Source organism: Colius striatus, chromosome 1 (assembly GCF_028858725.1).
Source record: "Colius striatus isolate bColStr4 chromosome 1, bColStr4.1.hap1, whole genome shotgun sequence".
NCBI classification, from domain to species: Eukaryota; Metazoa; Chordata; class Aves; order Coliiformes; family Coliidae; genus Colius; species Colius striatus.
This window is the reverse complement of record NC_084759.1, coordinates 68,815,024-68,836,774: the sequence shown is the minus strand read 5'-3', so window position 1 is coordinate 68,836,774 and position 21,751 is coordinate 68,815,024. Positions and strand designations below refer to the sequence as shown.

Here is a 21,751-nt window from a genome sequence, read left to right as displayed (position 1 = left end):
AGTTGTGTTACCTGGTTGGCCGGGCTTCCTGCCGTGGGGAAGTTCTCGCTTCCTGAGCTGGCTGCTCATTAAGACCTCTGAGGCAGTTGCTGCTTTCTGCTTGGTCTCTTCTGATTAAACTCTCCCAAATGCTGTGCCCTTTACATAGGTGCCTGTCTCCTCCTTAGAGCTGAAACAGTGGGTTTGCTCCTTGCTCTGCTTTAAAACATTTGTCACATCTGACACAAAAGCAAGTCCCTGCTGACTTATGTGAATAAGCTTTTGCCCATGGAGGTTGTGGAGTCTCCTTCCTTGGAGGTTTTCAAGACCTGCCTGGACATGTTCCTGTGTGCCCTGATCTAGGTGGACCTGCTTCTTCAGGGAGAGTGGACTAGATGATCTCTATAAGGCCCTTCCAGCTCCTAACATTCTACGATTCTATGATCTTGTCCTGTCCTTCAGAGTATGGATAGGTGGCCGATATATTGCCAGAGGTTGGATTTTTTTTTTTAACTGATTTCTAGACAATTACTCATTTTATTTTGTTATTGTTTTGCTTGACATCCTAATCTTGGGGTCATTGCAGCCATTGCCTGCCACGGCTTCATAAATACCTTTCTGTGTCAGGTTACAATAGTTTCCTGTGTTGCCTTACCTCCTTTCTGAGGCTGAAAACATCTCTGTGAGCTCAGCAGGTTAAACAAATAAATAAATAAATAAATATGCTGCTAATTGCTAACATATCTGAGTGGAAAGTTGCAAAAGCAGAGAGTACATCGGCATCTTGAGCATAACAGAAACCTTGTGGCAGGACCATAAGATTACTGTTGAAGCTCTCAGGGTGCTGTTGAGTGGAATTCTTCCATAGATTTCCTTGGCTTTGGATAAATACTGTAAGGACTAAAGAAATTTAAGAGAAAATTAAAGTAGATGGAACTCAAGAAGTTAACTTGTGTTTGTCTGCGACTAGCATAGTGCCTTGAACCAAGCCTCTATCTAGTATTCAGGTGATTGCATTAAGCTTGTTACTACCCTATTATCTGTCATTCAGCTGACATAGGCTTGGGGTACGTTGCCAGCAGCAGGATACATTAGTGTTGTAGATCTCACCAAAAATCATTGACAGGTATGGGTTAAATAATCAAGTTGAAACAAACACCACCCAAGAAGGAGCCGTCTGACATCCTAAATTTGGCCACTGGGCTCAAAAAGCACACCTAATTTCCAGTGGACATAAGATCACTTAATGTCTTGATCAGGACTTTATGTATCTTCAGCTAGGGCCAGAAGGCCCATGTTCAGTGAGACAAGAGTAATGAAGGATGGATACAGCAGAGGGAGAAGCAGGTTCTGGAGACCCACGAAATACCTTTAATCAAGTGCTGCCACTGCAGTACATTGCACAGAAGTGGAAAGAGCAGGGAGTTGTAGGGGGCATTGCAGGATAAAATCAGGCAGCTGGAATGCTGTGGCATGGACTCTTTAAAATGGCTCTGGTGAGTGTGCCACATGTTATGTGAGGACATTCAGGTGGTAAAATGCGATTGGCATCTAATTCCAATACCTAGTAATAGGAAAGCAGCACAAATCTTGACTAGCTGCATGTCATGTTCAGTTATCATCAGTATTATTGTATCTGACCTTATGGGAAGCTGTGGACTTGAGTGTTGGAATGTGGATGGAAACCAGATATGACAAGGGGTAATGGGATGAAGCTGGAACACAAAAAGTTCCACTTAAATATAAGAAAAAACTATTTCACTGTTCAGGTGAGGGAGCCCTGGCACAGGCTGCCCAGAGGGGCTGTGGAGTCTCCTTCCTTGGAGGTCTTCAAGACCCATGTGGACATGTTCCTATCCAACCTGATCTAGGTGACCCTGCTTCTGCATGGGGGTTGGACTAGATGATCTCTAAAGGTCCCTTCCAACCCCTACCATTCTATGATTCTTTGATAATTTCCTTTAGAGGGAGCCTGGCAAAGCCCAGATCACCAAGCAGTCCTTAGGACAGACAAGCTGTTCTTGCTGGGACAGCATGGTGCTGATTGGCAGTGCTTTGCTTTTGTGCAGAGCAGCCGCTGCTGGCTCTAGGTGACAAGTACTGGCTCTTGACAAGTACAGGAGCTGCAGCAGCAGTCTCCCACAGAAGCACTTAGGACCAAGCTGTCACCCATCTAGGTCTCTCGAGGGGCTTTTGGCCTTGCTTGGAGCAAGCTCCCTGTTCTTGCTGCTCCATCGAGGCTTGATAACGGAGGTCTTGCTGCTGATGTAGGCCAAGTGCCTGCGTTAAGACAAGGCTGTTGCGAATTTGCACACACCCAGGACAAGGAAATGAAACCCATCCCACGTTCCAAAGGTGAGTTATTCATCAGCAAGCTTTTTGCCCCAAGCAGGGGTTGTGGGAAAGGGCACAGAATGGATTGCATTGGACAGCATCAATTGTCATTTTAGAAACAGAAGCATCCAGCTGTGGTTGTGTTTTACAGTTTGGACTGAGCTGTGACAGGTGAAATTATTAATATGGTAAGTACACTCGAAATGCTTGTGAATGTATATGGAGAACAATAAGCAGCCGCTTGCTAGCAAAGAAACTCTTTAATTGAAAAGACTATATTGGAGCACTGAGAAAAATGTGACTGTGAAGAGGTACCTGTATTATGATGAAACGGTAGCAGTAACATCTTGCAATGATGCATAACTTCTCCACAAGCTGTTAAGTTCTTTTTGATAGGGAATGGCTGGAGTAATTGGATTGGAGAGTACTTGAAATAATGAGAAATGGAACGTTTAGTAACTTATTCCTATTTTCCCAAGGCTTTCTTGAAGATGCTATTACAAAAAGGTTATTTAAGGATAGTAAATAGATAAAGGAAGAACTGATTATTCTGTTCTCAGTACAGAAATCGTTGATAACAGTGTCCCACCAACAGCTCTTGCAAGGAGAGATCTAAAACTGCTTGCTACAGCACTACTGTGTCCTTGTCTGATGATAAGAGAGGATTTTCAGGCATAAATAAAATGCTGTATGCAACTTAAAGCAGTGAAATACAAGCTAAGAGGCTTTGAAGAAAAGTTTGGAAGTTCCCATGCTTTCAGCTGCCTGTAACCCCCATATATAATAGGTTTGTGGATTCTATCTGCTGTAAAATAGGGGATGGAACGAACAATCTTGACGAACTTTAGTGAAAAGAAGCCAGCAGTTTTGGTTTGTAGTGCAGCATCAAGTTCGTGAGATGAATCTTGAAGAAATAAAAGAAAAACAGAACTTGGCACATGAGAAAGCTACATGGAAAAAACAAGTGAAGTTTATATACGTATACATAGTACTCAATTATATACATATGTGTTGTGTGTTACAGGAGAAAAAAAAAAATGAGAGGTTACCCCCAGCCCCTGGAAACCAGGCCACCTTGGGTTTTTGGGTTTTTTTGTTTCAGTGACCACTGGCTTTTCGGATGCGAAAGACAGGCCTGAGCACCCTCTACGGGACACTGAAAAGGGTTTCCTACGCGATCCCCTTTCCTGCTTTAAAGTTAGGTCCTCCGTCGCTACTGCTGGGCTTCTTCCCTCGCCATCCAGCCAAAAGGAGAAAGTGGATAAAACCCCAAAGGCCCTGTTTTTGCCGCGCCCGGGGTTCCTGGGACGCGTTTTCCCTGGGGGCTGGGTCTCAACGGTGATATGAGTGGCAGCCGGGCGCCACATCGGACTTTCTCTGGTTCGTATCCGAGTAAGACGGGGACACAGTCGCCCTGGAGATAGATTTGTCTTCTTCTGTACAGATTTCCCTGTGCATAGCGCACAGAAAGAGTAGCTTTCGTTAAAAGCACAGAGCCGGCTGCCGCCTATAGCAACCCCGGGACGACTCCCGGCTCCTCCGGAGGGGGAGGAGGCGGAGCCGGAGCCTGCGGCCGCGGGGAAGGGGCGGCAGGTTTGGGATGAGGCGGGAGGAGGAGGAGCTGGAGCGGCAGGAAGGGTGTTTCCCTGCGCAGCTCCCGGTTGAAGTGAGTCAGACAGGAAACTCCCCGCCAGGCGCGGCCCAGGAGCGGAGCCGCCGGCCCGACGCGACCCTCGGCGGCGGACGGGCCGTGCTGTGCCGAGCCGAGCCCCCGAGCGGGCGGAGAGACGGGCCCCTCCCGCCGCCACCGCCGCGTATCGCTGCTCCCGGGAGCCGGCAGCGAGCGGGTGAGCAGCGCTTCCCCGGGCCCGGGAGCGGCCTGCCCGTGGGGTGGGGACCGTCCGGCCGGTGCTTCGCCCCTCTCTCCCGGTTACAGACGCTTTCTCTGGGGCACCGGGTGGTTCCGCGCTCTGTCCGCGCACCTCGCTGCTGCCCGCGGCTCGCCGTGCGCTCGTTTTTGACTTAATGAAGTCTCCCCTCTCAACCGGTGGTCTGTTCGGTGTTTCCCTGGGAGGACCCCCTCGCAGGAGGCTGCGGCCCGCTGAGCTGCGGGGCCGGGCCTGTCCCTCGGCCGGAGCGCGGGGCCTCCCGGGGGCCTCGGAGGAGCCGGTTGCCCCTGCGAGGGCTGCCGCGAGCGGGGCCGGGCCGTGCCCTGGGGCTGCGGGAGCCGCCTGGGCCGGGAGGAAGGGTCGAGCGGCGGCTCCTCTCGGTAGTGCCAGGGCTGGAGGGCCGCAGGCAAGAGGCAGGCGGGTGGCCATTCTCTCAGGCGGGCCCCGCCAGCGGGTGAAGCCGCGGGAGGTGGTGTCTTAAAGGCCGGCTTTAGTCGCTTTTTGTGAGTATGAGGTCTGAGTTGTTCTCTCTCAGGCATAGCTCGTGTGTTTGTGACAGTAGTCAGAGTTTTGGTTCTTAGGCTGTCCGGGAGCAGCTTGGATGGGAAAAAGTAAAAGCAAAGAGTACTAAAGTTCATCTCTCTCTTCAGGCAAAAGCGGTTGATTTAGTGTCTAAGGACACAGAGTAAGTTCCTTTTGAGGAAGCTGAGTTTTATCGAGTTAAAATAGTTATGTTGTAGTGAGAGCAGCAGTGTAAGCATGGAACTCCCCAGAGGAATGGTCTGGTACCCTGGCAGTGTCTTACCTGTCTCTGATGAGCAGTGAGGTGCAGACAGACATGCACTCCATCTACTCCTGTAGTTTATCAGGAACTCTGCTAGTCATATTTGCCTTTCTCTAGGCTTTTGGTGCTTTGAGTTTTATTCATACGCCTTTTGATGACAGGTTTGAGTAGCATTTAGACATGTAAATGGTTGGTTGTGCCAGGGAGGCTGTTAAAAGGAAGATGTCTCTATGGGATGTAGCCAGTCTGCCTGAAGTGGTGGCTGGAGAGTGTGCATTTGAGGGGGAGGAAAGCTGGCTGTCTGGAGGAATTTCTTCTTAATTAGAACGTCATACCGAGCTTTGCTGTAAACTGTGGGAAATGGAAAGCTTAGGCTAATGAGCGACTCCAGTCCTTGCTGCATTCCAGTTACTTATTCACCATAACTTCATTATAATAAACTTACTGAATGCATACATATGCAGCATTGCTGGGTAGCATGTTTTTCAAAGTGGAACTTCTAATAATATTGTGATGCAGTTCTGTGATCTCTGGGTAGGTTTGTGTTAATTGCAGTTATACTAAGTGGTTTATTCTCAGACCAAGTATCTCTGATACAATATGCTGGAAAACGCATTGCTAATCCATAGTCAAGCATTCCTGTTCTTGGCTTGAAGTCCTACTTTTACCTTTTAGAAACTTTTTGTTTGTTTGTTTTGCACTTGTAAACATAGAGTTCATCCTAATCTAATGTAAAAGGCTCCTTAGCATTCTCAGACAACTGGTTTGTGAAGTCTGGCAGCTGCAGGCAGCCAGGAAGGAGGAGGAATTCAGAAGCAGCCTGTACAGCGCTGGGGTACAGCAGGAAGGCTTACTTCCCGTATTGTCAAAACTTGCTGAGCTTGTCCTCTAAGAAATATACAGTAGCCCTTCTCTGCAGCACCTTAGATATTTTTCAAAGTTTGTGGGTTTGGTTTGGGTTGGTTTTTTTTCATAAAGGATGGTGTGATTAATGAACTATCTCTATGGTACTTAGTGATTTTCAGATCGATACAACTAATTTATTTATTTTGAGAATAAATCTCTCAGAACCTTAGACAAATAACACACCTCTCCAACTGCTCTGATGAAGATATGAATAAGACTTTGTGTGTTTTCTTTACAGACCTTGAGTTTGGTCAAATTCCTGTTGAGTGTAATGGCAGGGAGAGTGGAATGGTGTTTGAAATGTGTTCAGCGGTGTTAACTTAAGGCTTCTCACTTAATAGATATCAGTTTTTAAACCTAAATGGAGCTAAGTAAGTTATTATAAAAATGTTCCACAAACAATCCAGGCTTTCCAGTTTTTAACTTCTGAATGTGTGACTTTAAAAAAGCTGATAGTCCTTTAGTGATGTACCTGTGATATCCAAAAGCTGATAGTCCTTTAGTGATGTACCTGTGATATCCAAAGCATTCATTAATAGAGTTCTTGTTTCTTTTGTTGCCTTAGATGGAAATCGACTTGAGCCCACAAAATCTCTTGACCCATTACCCAGATTTAAAAGTGTAATTAAACAACTAACAAGTATCAGTTCAAGCTACCTATTTTATGTTAAAAGTTTGTCTGAGCTACTCCTTAAGTTTTGATTGGTGCTTTGTTTATTCATTCTGCAAGAAAGGTAGGTGTCTTGGAAGGTGGCTCATTCCCAAGGGTAGATTTCACAAGCATGTGAGTGTGTAATTCTCAGAATTATCTGATTTTTCCTTTTTGTTTGTTTCTCAATGTTTTCCAAGAGATTTAGGCTGAGGTTGAAGCTTTGGGGCAGTTGGATTTGAACTGCAAAGTTGGAACAAAAAGATCCCAGCAAAGCTCCTTTTCTTGGGTTCAGCTTTATTTGATCCTTTGTCCCCAAAGCTACCAGAATTGCTTGCAGTGCTGTATAAGAGAAAATTAATTTTAGCACAGTTTCCACACATATTTATGTGTGCATCAAGGCGGTTTCATTTCACAGTCTTTGTTCTGTGTTCTCAGGGCAAGTCCTTCATGTGGTTCCTTTGCTGTACTGAGTAAACTAAACTTCAGTGTCGGGTGGCGAGTTGCATGGTACTGAATCAGAAGTCAGTGTTATAATTGGCTTCACTTCTCTAGGAACAGTGACAGGGCAAGTTTCTCAGTTTTTATTGTTTATGTGTTTTTAAATAGCTGTAGCTACTATGGCAAGCCCCAGGTTAGTAAGCAATTACTCTTGAACCAGTTTAAGTGCTGTTTACCTAGGGATGCTGCAGGAGTTGGCACACTGCAGGAGTGTGAAAGGCCACTGAAGTGTTTTGGGTGGATCTACCCCTCGCTTTGGGAATGTGATTCATTTGAACAGTCCTGAGCTTCCATTTGGACATGTGTTCGGTTAGATCATGCGGAGAGGGAGGGGTAAATATATAACAGATTTAGAAACTATTAATATTTGGAAACATATACCTTGTTACAAGTGGCCTCTGACAGACCTTATTTTTTGCAGGGCATTTTGTTAGTTTTTGGATACATTGTTATTCAAATACACAAGAATGGAAGGTCACCTCTATTTGTCCTTTTTTGTTCATGTGTGCAGATCTGACACAGGAACATAAAAGAGGGGCATTTCAACAGGGTGAAATATGATTGTATGCATGCAAAAAGTTACTGAGAACTTAGTTAAGTGTACTTTATATTTTAAGCTACAGGTATTAGTTTAGATTTCTTTTTTACTGTACACTTTCCTTTAGAAGCTGATATTTGCAATGGCTCAGGAATACTCTTTGCTGTGTAACACTGATAACAGAGTGCACTGATTTGCTTGGTTTAAGTATAATTCCAAAAATCCACATTTGTAGTGGTAAAATTATCATATGATGCATTGATGAGGCTTGCTCCAGAAAGGCAAAGGGTGCAAAATATTAGATAATCTATCTCTTGGCACCAAACGTGCTATGACTCAACTTTTGGGTGGCTCCCTATCTCTTGTAAACATACTGACAAAAAAAAAGCCGATTTTTTTTTTTTTTCATAGAACTTAAAAGATTTTCTGTGTCATTATACACTGATTGTTCTCTATCTCTATTGTTTCTATAAATATATGTGTGCTGTGAAGAAAATCCCATCTTCCAATGGTTCGGCGTTTTTGGGGAAAAGTGTCAATCTTGGACTTGTAACTGTAAAAAATAGGGTCATGATAAAAGTGACTATGGCACAAATAATTGCCAGGCATTTACCACCTCGGTAGAAACCAGCCTTCCCTCAGACTGACCACTGGCAGAACAGTAAGTGAAATTATAGCTGTGTGGCCTTTCTGGAGAAAGATCATTGTGGGAGAGGTGATTAAAGGCTGTGAGCAGCAGAGTTGAGAGCAGCCCTGGCTGGGAATGCTGGAGAGGGATCCTAGTTCTCCAGGCCTGGGAGGTGGTGGTCTCTGCTCCTAGTGATAGCTAGGAGCAGCACTTGTGTCCTGCTGCTCATTTGCCTCCATCATATCCTCTGTAGCTGTTTATTTCTTCCAGACCTCCAGCTGGCAGGAACTCCAGTGAGGCATCAGTGTCATGGCCTGGTGGGGCTCTGAGCTCAAGGACTCTTGGGATAGAAATCCCTTCATAGGTAAATTAGCTGCTTTCCGGGTGTTCCCTGTGTGGGTCTTACCCAGCTGCAGTCTGCGAGTTTGTAGATTTGCAACCCTCTAGGTCATCAGATGAGATCCCTGTTAAAATGTTTTCTATAACTAGAGAGAAGTCAAGGGAGACATGGTGGTCTTCCACTTGAGTGTTGCTGGAAAAGGTGCCCTGGCACAGACACAGCTTAAGGTCCATGTTTTCTGCAAGACAGGAGGTTCTATCTGCTAACTTTAATAAAGCTTTCCTTATTTCAAGTAATTAGGTAACACATGAGTAACTGATGCTTTTGTTTCTGCTTCTGTTAGAGGTAAATGCCAGGGCAGCAACCTGTGGTGCCCTCCTTTCCCTGATTTTACCAAGCACTTATATGTGGAGTGGAATTGCCTGATTTCTCCATGCTTGGACCAGAAGTTGGGAGATTTTCTCAGTTTAATAAGGTGTCTCTCAGACAGCCTTTCACAGAGCTGGTTTCTGCAGGTCTGCTTTTCAGGAATGCTGTTCAGGTGGCAGTAGAATGACCAAGCAACTTTTTAAAGCCAAGAATTACTCATTTGGAGAAAAAATTTCCTTTCCCCTCCCACCATCAAAAGGCATCTTAAGACTTCAGGCAGCCTGTAGACTTAGGCTTGCTAGATAACACCCTTTACAGATGATTAGCAGAGATGAGTCCAGGTTATCTTCTGAATTAATAGAATGTGAAATAAAATACAAAAAAATCAAGTGGTGCCCTTGGTTTTAGAAACAAAGACTCAGATTTTTAAACTCACTCACTGGATATGAGTCTGAAAGATTGACAGATATGTCATTGGAGCTTTTGGAGATGATTGCTTTATGCACTAAAGGCATGCAGGAAATTTGTTTCCAGGGTTTAGATCAGAATATGGTAGTGCTGTGTGTAACTTTAAAATACTTTACTTCTGATAGGAACATGGACACTATTGTCAAGAAATAAAAATGCTATGGACCTAAACTTGATTTATCATCTTCTTTCAGTGTAGCCCTGATTATTTTAAGTGAATTCACTGACATGTATTAAATCAATAAGGAGAGTACACTGAATTATACATTCTGAATGTAAAATTCAGGTAAACTGTCACGACACATTTCTCAAGATAGATGTGAATGTTTCTCAGGTGATACCAGAAGTAAAGCTTTTGATGAATTTTCATGTTTTGATGACACTGTGTGTTTTCATGTATTGCATAAAAATGGAAGTATAAAATGTTACAGATGATGAGATCTTTTAGAGGAAAAAGAAAGCTTAAGAAACAAAAAGCAAAGCCATTTGCTTATTTCCCTTTTCTCCTCCACCCTATCTTGTAGTATTTCCTTAATTTTTAGAAAGAAATACTGAGTTGCAACTTGCTTTTTGTCTGATTCTTCCCCTCCTCCCTGAAATGCACATACTGGTACATTTTCTTTAACAGCTTCTGAAGCCTATTTTTGTAAAAAAAAAAATCTACAATTTCTTCAAATTGTACATTATTCTTGTACAGTCTTGGATTTTAAAGAAAAAGCTAGTTCTAAGCATGAGTAGGACAAATTTGCCTAAAACCTTTTCCAACTTATTTTTCAGACAAAGCAGTGTAATTTTGTTTTCATGGAGAGGGTAGAATGGTTGATTTGCTAAATACAAGTAGGGGGAAGGAGTAGGAGTGACAGCATACAGCCTCTGTTTAAAGAGTCATTTTTATTGAAGCCTTTGTTCACTTTTTATACTTCATTTTAAGGCAAGTGCAAAAGCCTGAGTTTGAGCCGGAGGTTTGTATTGGATATAATTTATGCCTGTGGTGTCACTGGGGTGGGAAGCATATGCTGTGAGACAGAGCTGGACACATAGTGTGGAGGTGCTGAGAAAGACCTAGGTGGTGGGAAGGGAGGCTGCCCCCCTTGGTGCCTTGGCTGATAGCCCTCCCCACAGGCAAGGGCTGCTACCAGGAGGGCAGTAAGGCTGACCCTAGGGCAGCCATCTCTGGAACTGGGCAAAGGAAGAGCGTGCTGTCCTCCTCTCCTCTGAAAAAACTGTTTTCTTCTCAGTTTCTGTGAAGCGAAAGTACGGTTCCAAGAACTCACATGCATAAATAAACAGATTGTCTAAGGCCGAGGGGTTGTGTTGTTGCTTGGATTGACTCCAGACTCTCCTGTCTTTCAGTCTTTGTGGGTTGTTTCCCTCACCTATAACATGACAGAATAGAGCTCAGCCCACCATCCACAGCTCCTGTCAGCACATGCACACAGATTTGCCCTTTTTGATTAAATGAAGAGTGGTCCCTCCACACAAAGTACTAAGGGCAACCAACCAAACCCACATTGAAATGCGTGAGCATGAGCAATCCGTGAGGGTAGTCTTTCTGAGGGATTTAGAGGTGCTGTGTCTGAGCAATGCCAGGCTGATTTCATGAGCACGTGCCTTCTTTCTAGGGGAATTATTGCTCCAGTTGCTTTCTTCTTCCCTCTTTGTGGAATCCTTACACTGGAAATCTTGTCTTTGCCAAGAAAGGACAGAGCTTTTCACAACTGCTGAACGTGCTATAAGCACTGCGTTTCCATGCTTGGCTTTTGTCCTTGAGTCTTGCCCAAAGAATCAGCAACAGAGGTATGGAAGAGATGCACATTGAGGACAGCTGCAGGAGGTAGCAGCAGTGGCACAGCAAAATAACCAAAGCAGCAAAACAAGAAGATTAAACAACAGGGGAGGGTAGGAGCGAGCTGTGTGTAAGAAAAAGGACGTGAAAAAGAGAAGAAGGGCCAGTTAGTCGAGAAGCAGTAGGAAGAAAGAACTGGAAGTTGAAGAGTGAGCAAAATGTAGGTTGCAGTTGGTACAACTCAAAGATGTACTATCATGGAACGTTAGAGGGAGGAGGCAGATAAGCATAGCAAAACACATCATGTTGCACCTAACCTAGACTGAGACAACAATTAAGTCGTTAACATCATTCCAGCCTGAAGAGATGCTAAATATTGCAGGATTTTAAATATGTACGTAAGTTTAGGTTGAATATTTTTTTTCCACGTTCACTTAGGACTGAGCTCCATTAGAATTAGTTGGTAAATGAACACAGCCTCCACTCAGCCATCTAGTCCCACCAACAGCAAGGCTTTTAAAATGTTATATTTCTGACTTATATCCTGGGCTTTAGGCTTAGTTACACAAATAAAACAAACCAAGGAAAACCCCTCTGTGAATTCTTGTAGCACGAGTGCCATTGCAGAGGGGGTTGCCCTCCCTCCTATTTCACATGCATGGAGTGCCTTAGAAGCAAGCTTTACAGGGTTAGGCTTCTCCCATATCATAGTAACATATTCTCAAATAAAATGAGTGAGCCAGAATCAATTTCCTGATCATCTGCATCATACTGCCCTTGAGATTCCTGCTTGGGGAATTCCTTCATCAGACCCTACATTTTATCATCAGGAAGCTGTACCTCTCTTCCAGAGCTTCAAGATGTGAAATCGTGCTGCAGATGCATAGTATTGGCCAAGCTGCCTATTGAAATACCTGGTGATCACTTGCTCCATCATCACTTGCTCCATCAACACTGCAGATGCTGCTGCTGTATAATCAGTATGTGCTCATTCATGTGCTACTGCTGGCTGCTTTGTTGAGTTTGTGTGGAGGGGCATTTTGGTAGCAGGGGAGGGGCTGCAGTGGTGGCCCTTATAACCCTATAACAAGCTCCTTGAAGCTTTCCCAGCTTCAAGTGAGATCCACTTCTGGATAGGGCCCAGTCAATCGAGTGCCTCTGTGATCACTATTTAAGAAATGAAAAGCTGCAGTAGGAGGAGGAGGTGGTGGTGGAGTGGAATGGAGAGAAGTGACCATGAAGACCCCAAGGTCAGTGAGGGAAGAGAGAAGGAGGTGTGCTGGAGCATAAACCTCCCCAGATCCTGTGGTGGCAGCAGGTGTCCTCCTGACACCCATGGAGGGTAATGGCTGAGCTGAGATCTGCCAGGCAGCTCGTGGAGGGCCCCACAGCAGAGGGGATGGCTGTGCCTGGAAGGGCTGTGATTCTGTGGGGAGGCAGAGTTGGAGCAGAATGTGCCTGGAGTTGTGCTGCTGCAGGAGACCCATGCTGGAGGAATTTGTGAGGAGCTGCTATGTGGTGCTTTGTTTCTGGCAGGGCTCAAAGCACAACAGCTGCTAGCACAGCAGGAAAAGATAAACCCACTCTTGTGCTAATTTGATAGCAAGAATATTGTGACTCCAGTCTTATGCTGTGATGTAGGAGTGATAGGATTACATTATGTTCCACAACTGTGGGAAAGTTTTCTTACTGGTGCTTTTAAAGACAGTATCTAAGCGACTTGCACTTGGTGGCAGGCATCAGGAAAGCTGATTCTGTCCTATTGTGGCTCACCAGTCTTGGTGTAGGCTTTGTGTAAAGAGCCTCAGAGGTCCTGTTCATAACATGTTGTGATGATAGTAGAGTGTGAGACCTTCCTGGTGCTATAAATGTGCTTGAACTCATCCAGGATGTTGGAAGGGAACACCTATAGATATTTGACAAGCATGACTTATTGTCACCAGAGTGCTGCTTGGTCAGTGTGTCAGCATGCCGTTTCAGCTGTGTGACCGCATCATTAGCAGCAGTACCCTCCTGACCTTGATTATCTTACGGGAGAGAGAGAGGAACAACACTGATTCATGACAGTGTGGCTTTAAGGTTGCATTAGCGGTGCTGCCGTTGCTTTACTGAAGTATCTGTAACTTCACATGATGGAGTTTTCAAGGTGATGAGACTGTGTCACTGAGCATTTGAACCTTGTTTGCACAGTCATGGCATAGGTATTGCTTGTCATGATGTTTCTTTGCAGGAGACAGAAGCTGGACAGGTAGCAATGTAGGCTGTTTTCATGAAGAAGGTTGTGTGAAAAATTCACACGTGACTGGACACAAAGACCTTTTCATTTGCGAAGTTCAGATTTTTCTGAAAAGAATAATAATAAAGAAACAGAAAAAAGCATTTTCTGCAGTTTAGCCTTACATTTTCCTCCAAATCTATGTCTGCTCTTGAAAACTTGCTTCCTTCTCCCCTCTCCCCCTTCTCCAGCCACCCTGCCTCATAGGAGTCTAATAGGAAATTAATTGTTTCCATGATGTGACCATTTTTCTGGGCCATGCTGGGATGGGGTAATTCAGTGCCAGAATTTTTGTTTTCTCTTCTGCACCTCTTGAGCCTTTTTTGATTCTAATCGCAGATGTATTTTTCAAAGCTTAACAGTATGTCAGATCTGTTGCACAAAGGACTGTCAGCTGCTGTTTGCTTTCTTCTGTCTTTTACTTTAATCAAGCAGGCCAGGAAATGATGTGAAAAGCATTTTTCTTTGCTCCTTCAGCTTATGCAAATCTGTTGCTTAGGAACTAAGAGGAGCTTCAGTCCCAAAAGGAACATCTTATGCTGATTCCCCTGGCAAAAAGGCAGTTTGTGCCGTCTAGAGCACAGAAAAAGAGCATTTAAATGGAGAAGATCCGCCGCATTGCTGTTCTTTGAAGCGCTTCAGTTATCAGTCTGTTAAAATGTTTTCTGCTCAGTCTGAATTGATAGATACGCAGTTGAAGAGCTGAGACTTTTGAAGTTTAATTAAAATAGAACTAAAAGGGAATTTTTTAGAGAAGTCTTGGAGGTTTGAAAGAAAAGCGAGTATTATAGTAATTGCTGGGCTGTTCTGGGAAGAGAAAATCTATTCCTTTCATTAGCCCTTCCCTTTGCAAGAGCCTTTTGTGGTCAGAGTCTCACAGTTTAACCTGAGTAGGAATGTTACATGGAGTATTGAATCAAGTTTTCTTCACAGAAAAATGATTTAGTTGATTTTCTACAAGCCAGCAACGTAGAAGAATGACACAATGGAACAGAAAAAAACCTGAAAATGTTGCATTGCAATAGAGATAGAACTGCTGTTGCCATGCAGACCGAGTCTATTCCTGTGGGAATGGTGTCATTAGCTCCTGTGGAGTTTACTGATGGTGGTCCCAGAGACCCTAGTTCAGCAGGCCCTTCACCTTTTTCAGTTTGTCTCTCATTTCTCTCCTTCTGTACATGGATGGCAGAATGCCTCTGTTCCTCCTTTTTGAAGGATATGCTTCTCTACTCTGTCTTTAACTGCTGTACGTAGAATTTTTCTGATTTTCATTATGTCATTGTGCTCTGTAAAGCAGACTAGGCTTTGTTTATTTATTTACTTAAGCTTGTTCTACAAAGACAAAAACAACTCATGTGGATACAGGTTTCAGTTTGTGGATTGCATGGCAACTGTAAGCTCCAGTATGTCTTTGCCAGGCTTGAGATCTGGTTTTAAGATTCAAAAATGATTTTGAAGACTTACGAAGGGAGGCAATGTCTAAGGAAGTGCTGTTTAAAGTGCAGACAGACTTCCTCTTTGTGTTATTTTGAGCCTGGGAAAATATATCCAAGCACTTGAAGATCAAATGCATCTATGTAAAAGCAGAATGAAAAAACGTGTCCAGTGGACTGCAAGAAGGCACAGGGCATCCTTTCCCAGCACCTGTTTGCAGTAAAATTAAGCAATATTTTCATCTGGAAAGTCTCTCAATATTCATAAATTTCAGTAATCTGGCATTTTTCTTCATTATTTAAGCTCCACCTTAATTATCTCACTCTTTGTCATCACCCTTCTCGATTGTTTTGGATATGAAATAATATTTTCTGTTAACAAAGTTCAGTGTTTGAGCTCTTTTTGCATTGCGTAGAGCAGGGTTTTATGAGAAAGAATTTCCTGAATGTCCCAAAACACATCTGCTTTCTTGGGCTGCGTTCTCAATACCAATATTTACATGTGTTTTATTGGTGTTAGATGAATGCTAGTTTCAAAACCTTACGTTTTACTGGGTGCAACTGTGTCCTGTTCTTTGCAGCAGGAGGTGGGGTGTACTGCAGCGTCTGTTCTTGCCCTACTTGTGCAATTGCACTGGCATATTGCTGAACTCACTGTGGTAAGTCTCTTTCTCCTGCAGTGGAGAGAGACAGAGAAACTGTGCTCTAGTGAGTCAGACTTTGCTGATCCCAGCTCAGAGTCCAATGTGAGGTGCCTGGTTGCCAGCTGCAGCCCAGAACTGCTGATCCAGCCTTTTCTGCCTGGGGCCCCAACCTCTCCTTTCCCGTGGTGGGAACTTGCCCTGCCGTTATGCTGGCCATAGGAAATGTTTTTCCTGAACTGTTCCAGGTGTAACTATCTGTATCTGGAATGGATTCATGCTGCTTTTAAACTTCAGGTTTTCTTGGAGCTCATGGTTAAATGACTTAAAGTGTAATTTAACCTGGAGGAGGCTGAGAGGAGACATGATCACTCTCTACAGCTACCTGAAAGGATGCTGTAGTGAGGTGGGAGTCAGTCTCTTCTCTCAAGTAAGGAGTGATAGGACAAGAGGAAATGGCCTCTGGTTGTGCCAGGGGCAGTTTAAATTGGAGATTAGGAAGAACTTTTCCACTGAAAGGGTTGTTAGACACTGGCACAGGCTGCCCAAGGAGGTGGTGGAGTACCTATCCCTGAAGTTATTTAAAAGATGTGAGGCTTAGGGACATGGTTTAGTGGTGAACATGGCAGTAATGGGTTAATGGTTAGACTCGATGATCTTAAAAGTCTTTTCTAACCTAAAAAATTCTATGATGTATTTTTATTTAGGACACTGGTGTCCAAGAATGGGTGAAGTAAATGAGTCGTAGTCTAACTTACATGATTTGTAAAAATGAAGAGTTTATGATCATTTCAGTGCTTGACACTTTTTTTTCCCCATCTGAATGGTGACTTTCCTTTATGCTTTGTTCTGACACTCACATTCTTGTGTTTCCCTGTGTGCCCTGCTGCTTTCTGTTAATTCCAAATGGAGGTTAGCCAGTGCTGCTGCTTTCTGACTCTTCTCACCCTGAGATTCAGCATGGCTCAGCTGTTTGCCCATTTAGCTCTTCCCACCTGACTGGCCAGATTCTGCTAGAGATGCTGGTGTGTGTGTTTAAGGCAGAGAGGGAGGAGGTCTGTCAAAAGATAAATCAGTGAGTGAGCTGCTCTGAAGAGGATCAGGACCCTAGGAAAGGTTTTCTCTTCTGTCTCTGTTGTGGGGACAGCCTAGGCAGTTGGCAGTTTGTTCAAAAGCAGGTGGGACATGCTTCATTTTGCAGCACTCATTTTCAGAGTCCAGCCAAAAAGTGGGACGGACAAGTGGAGGATGGTTATTTCATCTATCAGTTTTTCATCTGCTACTTCTAGCTTGGTACAGCACTTCATGCCAGGCCAGCTCGAGGACCCAACTGAACCAAGCTGAACAAAGACATGAAAGTGCAGATCATTTATGTCATTACCTCTTTCGTGTTTTTTTCTTGTTTGAATAAGGAGTTCATGCTAAAATGAAATCGCTGTCTATGGACATGTGACCCTTTGCTCACCATATCAGCTCAAGTGCTCTGGGCAGTGAAGTTGGCTGCTGCACCTCCATATGTGATATTGCTTCTGTGGAACAATTCCCTCTCCGTGACATTGTCTTTCCCGCTCTATGGCATCAGCTAAGCTTTCATTTTCCATGGAAGTTTACCTTTCAGGATGCACAAGATGAGAATAGACCAGGTTGTGTCTGTCACCTGATCTTTCTGGCATGCAGTAGAATGGCAAAAGCTGTGCTGTACGGAGCTGACTGCAAAAACTACCTCAAAACTGTCACTGTGTCCAGGGCTTACTGCCCTGACAGTTGTGTGAGGGTAAATCCTTAAAGATTTCAAGGTGAGGTGCTCAGGTGTTCCCAGGGTGTCAAATCTTTGAGTGATACAAAGGAAAAAATGCCTGTCAGCTAAGGGTCTTAAGTTTTCATTATTTTTTCTTTATTTGAGGGAAGTCTAACATGGTTTTGTTTTATCAAAAAGGAAACAATTGCCGTAAAGTGAATGCCTCTTCTTGCTTTGTAATACTCTAAATCACCGTCTTCTGAAAAAAAAGTTGCTTTTGCTGTAGCTTGATACTCTATTTTTTCCCAAAGGACCGAATTTTACTACTTGTTTCCTGTGGGAATAGGCATTGGACAGTCTTAGTCCAGAGACTAATGCCAGTTTGCAAGTAATTTAACAGCATATGTACTCGTACCTCTCCATGGAGTTACTTCCTATACTTTTCCTATGTATTTTCAGGATAACTCAATATACCTTTTGATTTTTGCTTTATTTAACATGCTTTGTGATAACATGGTAACATTCCCATCATCTCTTGATCTTGTCTAACAGAATTGCATCTGACAATTCTTGTAGTGAAGGGCTTTAATTTTCATTTGTAAGTAAGTATCACAAAATCCAGTTATTTGAAACTGAACTTTTAATGCTGGGAATCAATGTCTTTTTAAAGCTCATATAGATAGATTCTTAAGGCCATTAGTGGACATTTCTGGGGAAGTCTCGGCCATGTGATTGTGGCAGAGGCTAAAGAGGAACTGCATGATAATTTCTGTATGTATAACAAGGTCTCAAGAAGCCTACAGTTATGTGAGTTCATTTGTTTTCCCCATATTTATTTGGTTGCTAGCTACATCAGTTACGTTGTGTGTGCTGTTGCTGAACATATATAAATGATCTCCTATCACCAAGAACCATTTTCCTGTTTTAGCTATTTATAGACTGATTTGTTGAGTTGTCTTTTGATCTTCTCTTTGGTAAATAATCTGACCTGCTTCACTCAGTTACTGGAAGAAATTTTTAAAACTATTAAGAAGTTTTTTATAACTCTTAATTCATTAGAATTTTGGGGGACCTTTCTTACCTTTGAGCTTGAGAGCTGTTCTTTCTCTCAGTTATTCTGAAAGTAACACTCCTTTCTCTACTTTCTGCTTTCTCAGTTCCTACCTTCTGTTTTTTTGTATTGTTTCTTCTGGTCACTTTTCCAATTTTTTTCCTCCAACAGATGTTTCTCCATAATTTGCTCATGTTCATATTGTTATTTCCCAAATAGTGTGAAGTCTCAGGAGGCCTAAAAGAGCAAGGCTGAGAGACGCATCAGTGTTTTCTGATATGCTTAGAATTAAGACTGTGGAATATTGAATTAAGAATACAGATATTTTGCAAATATTTCAACATTATTCTGTAAGGATGATGATGAGGAAACGGTGTCTTTGCTAGGATTGGCAGTCGTCTCCTCTAAATACCACAGCAATGTTGTGAGCAGAGTGCTGCTTACCACGTAGCTACATGGCTGAGAACATGGTACAGAGTTAGGCCGTTTAACGGTTGGCAAATCTTTTGTCTGAATATGTTTCAGTAGTAATCCAGCTCTGCAGTTAAACCCAAATGTAACCAATGCTAAAGGAGCTTCAAAGTCTGGTGCCTGTTGTTTGGTTTGTTTTTTCTTGTGGACAAAATGTGACAGAGGCAGGTCGGTGAGCTTCTTCACAGCACAAAATCTAAGCAGCTCAAGCACACCTGGTGTTCATCTCTTTCAGAAACAAAGACAAAGTATATCTTAATTTAAGCTAATTAGTGGCCTTGCACTCCCATACCCAGAGTTTCCTTAAAAAAGCCTGTGATGGATATCGCTGATCCTCAGACACGGTAGGACTTGGCACTGTAAGGATAAAGCTTGTCTGCCAGAGAACAGGGACTTTCTTGCTTTGGAATACAGAAGAAGGAGCTGAGAATCGACACAGACGGTGCTGTCTTCTGCTTAGAAAGACAGACCTGCTCATCAAACACCAAAATTTAGCAAAGCAGCTTGCTGGCATATGTGATCCTCTCTCATGGAGGATCATGTCAGATAATGAATGATTTTTAATTAAGTTGTGTACACCCAGAAAAACATGTTCTTGGAGTACATTTTGAGTGTTCTGTAATGATGGCTCATGATACAAAGATAACAAAAAGAGCATTATTTCAGAAGCAGTTCTTACATGTCTGCCTGAGAAAATCCATCCTGGAAAACCTCAGGTAGGTACAAAGCTGAAGACACAACATTATAGAAATATAGTAAGAAAGTAATTCTCACAACTTGAGTAAAATAGGTAGTGTAACTATAATTATTAGTATGACTACAGCATTTTAATCTGTTCTCATTTAGGTATATTCCTAATCAGACTTTTGAGTAGGCCTTTGAAGTTTCTGAACTTCTCTTCCAAAAAGGAGTCCATTAAAGTATTAGCTCTTCTGCCCAGTAATTTCACCTGTAAGAACTCATAGTGAATGATTCTTAAGGAAGTGAAACTATCTAATTTTGTGTCTTGGGAATTTTAGTTTTCTTATATTACTTTTTCTTATATTACTTTTTCTGAGACTTAGGGGGGAAAAAAAATCTGGCTTGGCCAGCCCTTGTTTTTTGGAGCTGGTTTTATCAACAGCAACACCAGAAAAGAAAGGGAGAAACCCCTCAAACCTCAAGCTTCAAGGAAATCTTTTCTATCCTGGTCCCAGGCAAGGGTGTGGCAAAAACTGTGTGGTGGTTTCACCCAGCTGTGGGTTGTTTTCTCCTGGCTAATATGGCATGAGCATAGCTGAGCTCTGGCTGTCACTCCTCTGCTACTGTTGTCAAACCTCTGCTGCTCGCTTCTCAAGCGGCAGAGGGGAAGCATGAATCATGTCCTTGTGACGTTTGAAAATGTGTGAAAGGTGGACAGTAAGGGGATGCTTCCTTTTTCATGTCTTGCTAGGTACCAAAGAAGCTGTAGAATAGGAGCATCGAATTTGGGCGACAACACACTAGGCATGTGGATATCTTTGGCAAAATTACAAAGTGGAGCTGTCAGTGGGTGACCTTAAAACAAGAAGGCATTTGTAACAGTTTGTGCCCAACTGCTTATATTTTCCTGGTCCAAAAAATGCTGGCCTGTGTTTGGGAAATTATGCTGAAGGGCATGAAAAAAATGCATCTTCCTGTATTCCTTTTCACAACTCTGAGGGCAACAGGAAGCTTTTGTTCCTTAGCTTGTGCCTGTGGCCTGGTAATTGCGGGGAGGGGTGTTCCAAGGCTGCTGCTATTAAATAGATTGCAGCATAAACGCCATGGGATGTTGCCTTTGCTTATAATTTGATTTCTCCTGTTAAATTATTTTCCAAGTACTACAAAAAATCCACAGACAATCTCATGTCTGCTAGTCTGAATGTAGAAAGCTATTGCTGGAGAGTTACTCCTATGTAATTGTAAATATTGAGGGTAAAAGCATGCAAGTATGCTTTCTGAAAGAGCATGTACAGGATTATCTTCAGGACATTTGCTTGCAGTGGTGAGGAAACACATCAGTAGCATAGTTTTTGTGAATGCCTGGCTCTCTCCAGCAGCAGGGACATGAGTCATGGATTTTTACGAGGAAAAGGAAGATGTGTGGATTGGAAAGAGTGTAGATAATTTCCTGGTGCTTAATAACAGCTCACTTTCACATGGATAGGTGCAGTAATTTTTGGTGTAGAACAGGCAGCCATTTTTCATTATGTTTTTTTGTAGCATGCCCCTGTTGTGCTTTCTTGGAGCTGGTGCTTTGTGGCCATTTGCCTGTCCTGCGGTGTAGAGTTGGGGAGAGTTACAGGCCCATCAGTCCCTCTGAGCAGCCGCACAGCGTGGTGTTTCTGCTTTGACAGAGAAGCTAAGAGGTGGAAAAGTTGCAAATTGGAAGGAGGCTCCCAGTTAAACTAACTTACATAAAGTATTGTGTTGTTTTCTTTTTAGCTGAAGCTTGACCTAGAGGTACTCAGACCAAAAATTAAAATACTATTTATTTGAAATGCTCTGACATGGCAACTCTCTTCTGTTCCCTCTAGTGTAAAGCTGCTGAGACTTTGACCTCCTTACAGGACTTCTGCCCACACGTGGACTTATTTTGACATTTGTTTATTTATTGAAGGGAGAAGGCCGTGGGTTTTGCCAGTTTGTAATTTAAGAATAACTATTGTTCTTGTGTCAGAGCTTGAGCTGGGTGTAGACAGGTGTTGGGCAAATGTTCCAGTGCGTGTCTGCCAGCCAGCACTCCTGTCCCAGTCCTTCCTCATTTTTTTGGCAGGGATCACAAATTTCACAATATGGGCATTTGTTTATTTACTTTAACAAAACATCATATGCTCAGATTTGAAGCAGGTTTGGACTGGGGTTTCAAGAAGCAAAAGGCCCTTGGACTTTTTTGATGGTAGCTGCTTGAAGTTGTTGGTGAGCTCACTGTACGTGGTATGTTTGCTTTGCAGCAATGGCTTAGGCCAGT

At 43.2% G+C, this 21,751-nt stretch overlaps 1 protein-coding gene across 2 annotated transcripts in view; it reads left to right on the top strand.

Annotated features, from left to right (window-relative positions):
• The first annotated feature begins 3,984 nt into the window (after positions 1-3,984).
• CYFIP1 (cytoplasmic FMR1 interacting protein 1) overlaps positions 3,985-21,751 on the top strand; it is an 83,088-nt gene continuing 65,321 nt past the window's right edge. Inside the window, exon 1 of one of the 2 annotated variants that reach the window (XM_061998206.1) lies at positions 3,985-4,160. The gene's annotated coding sequence lies outside the window, so the exon portion shown is untranslated. The remainder of the gene's footprint in view (positions 4,161-21,751) is intronic. The other variant, XM_061998199.1, reaches the window with a different exon arrangement.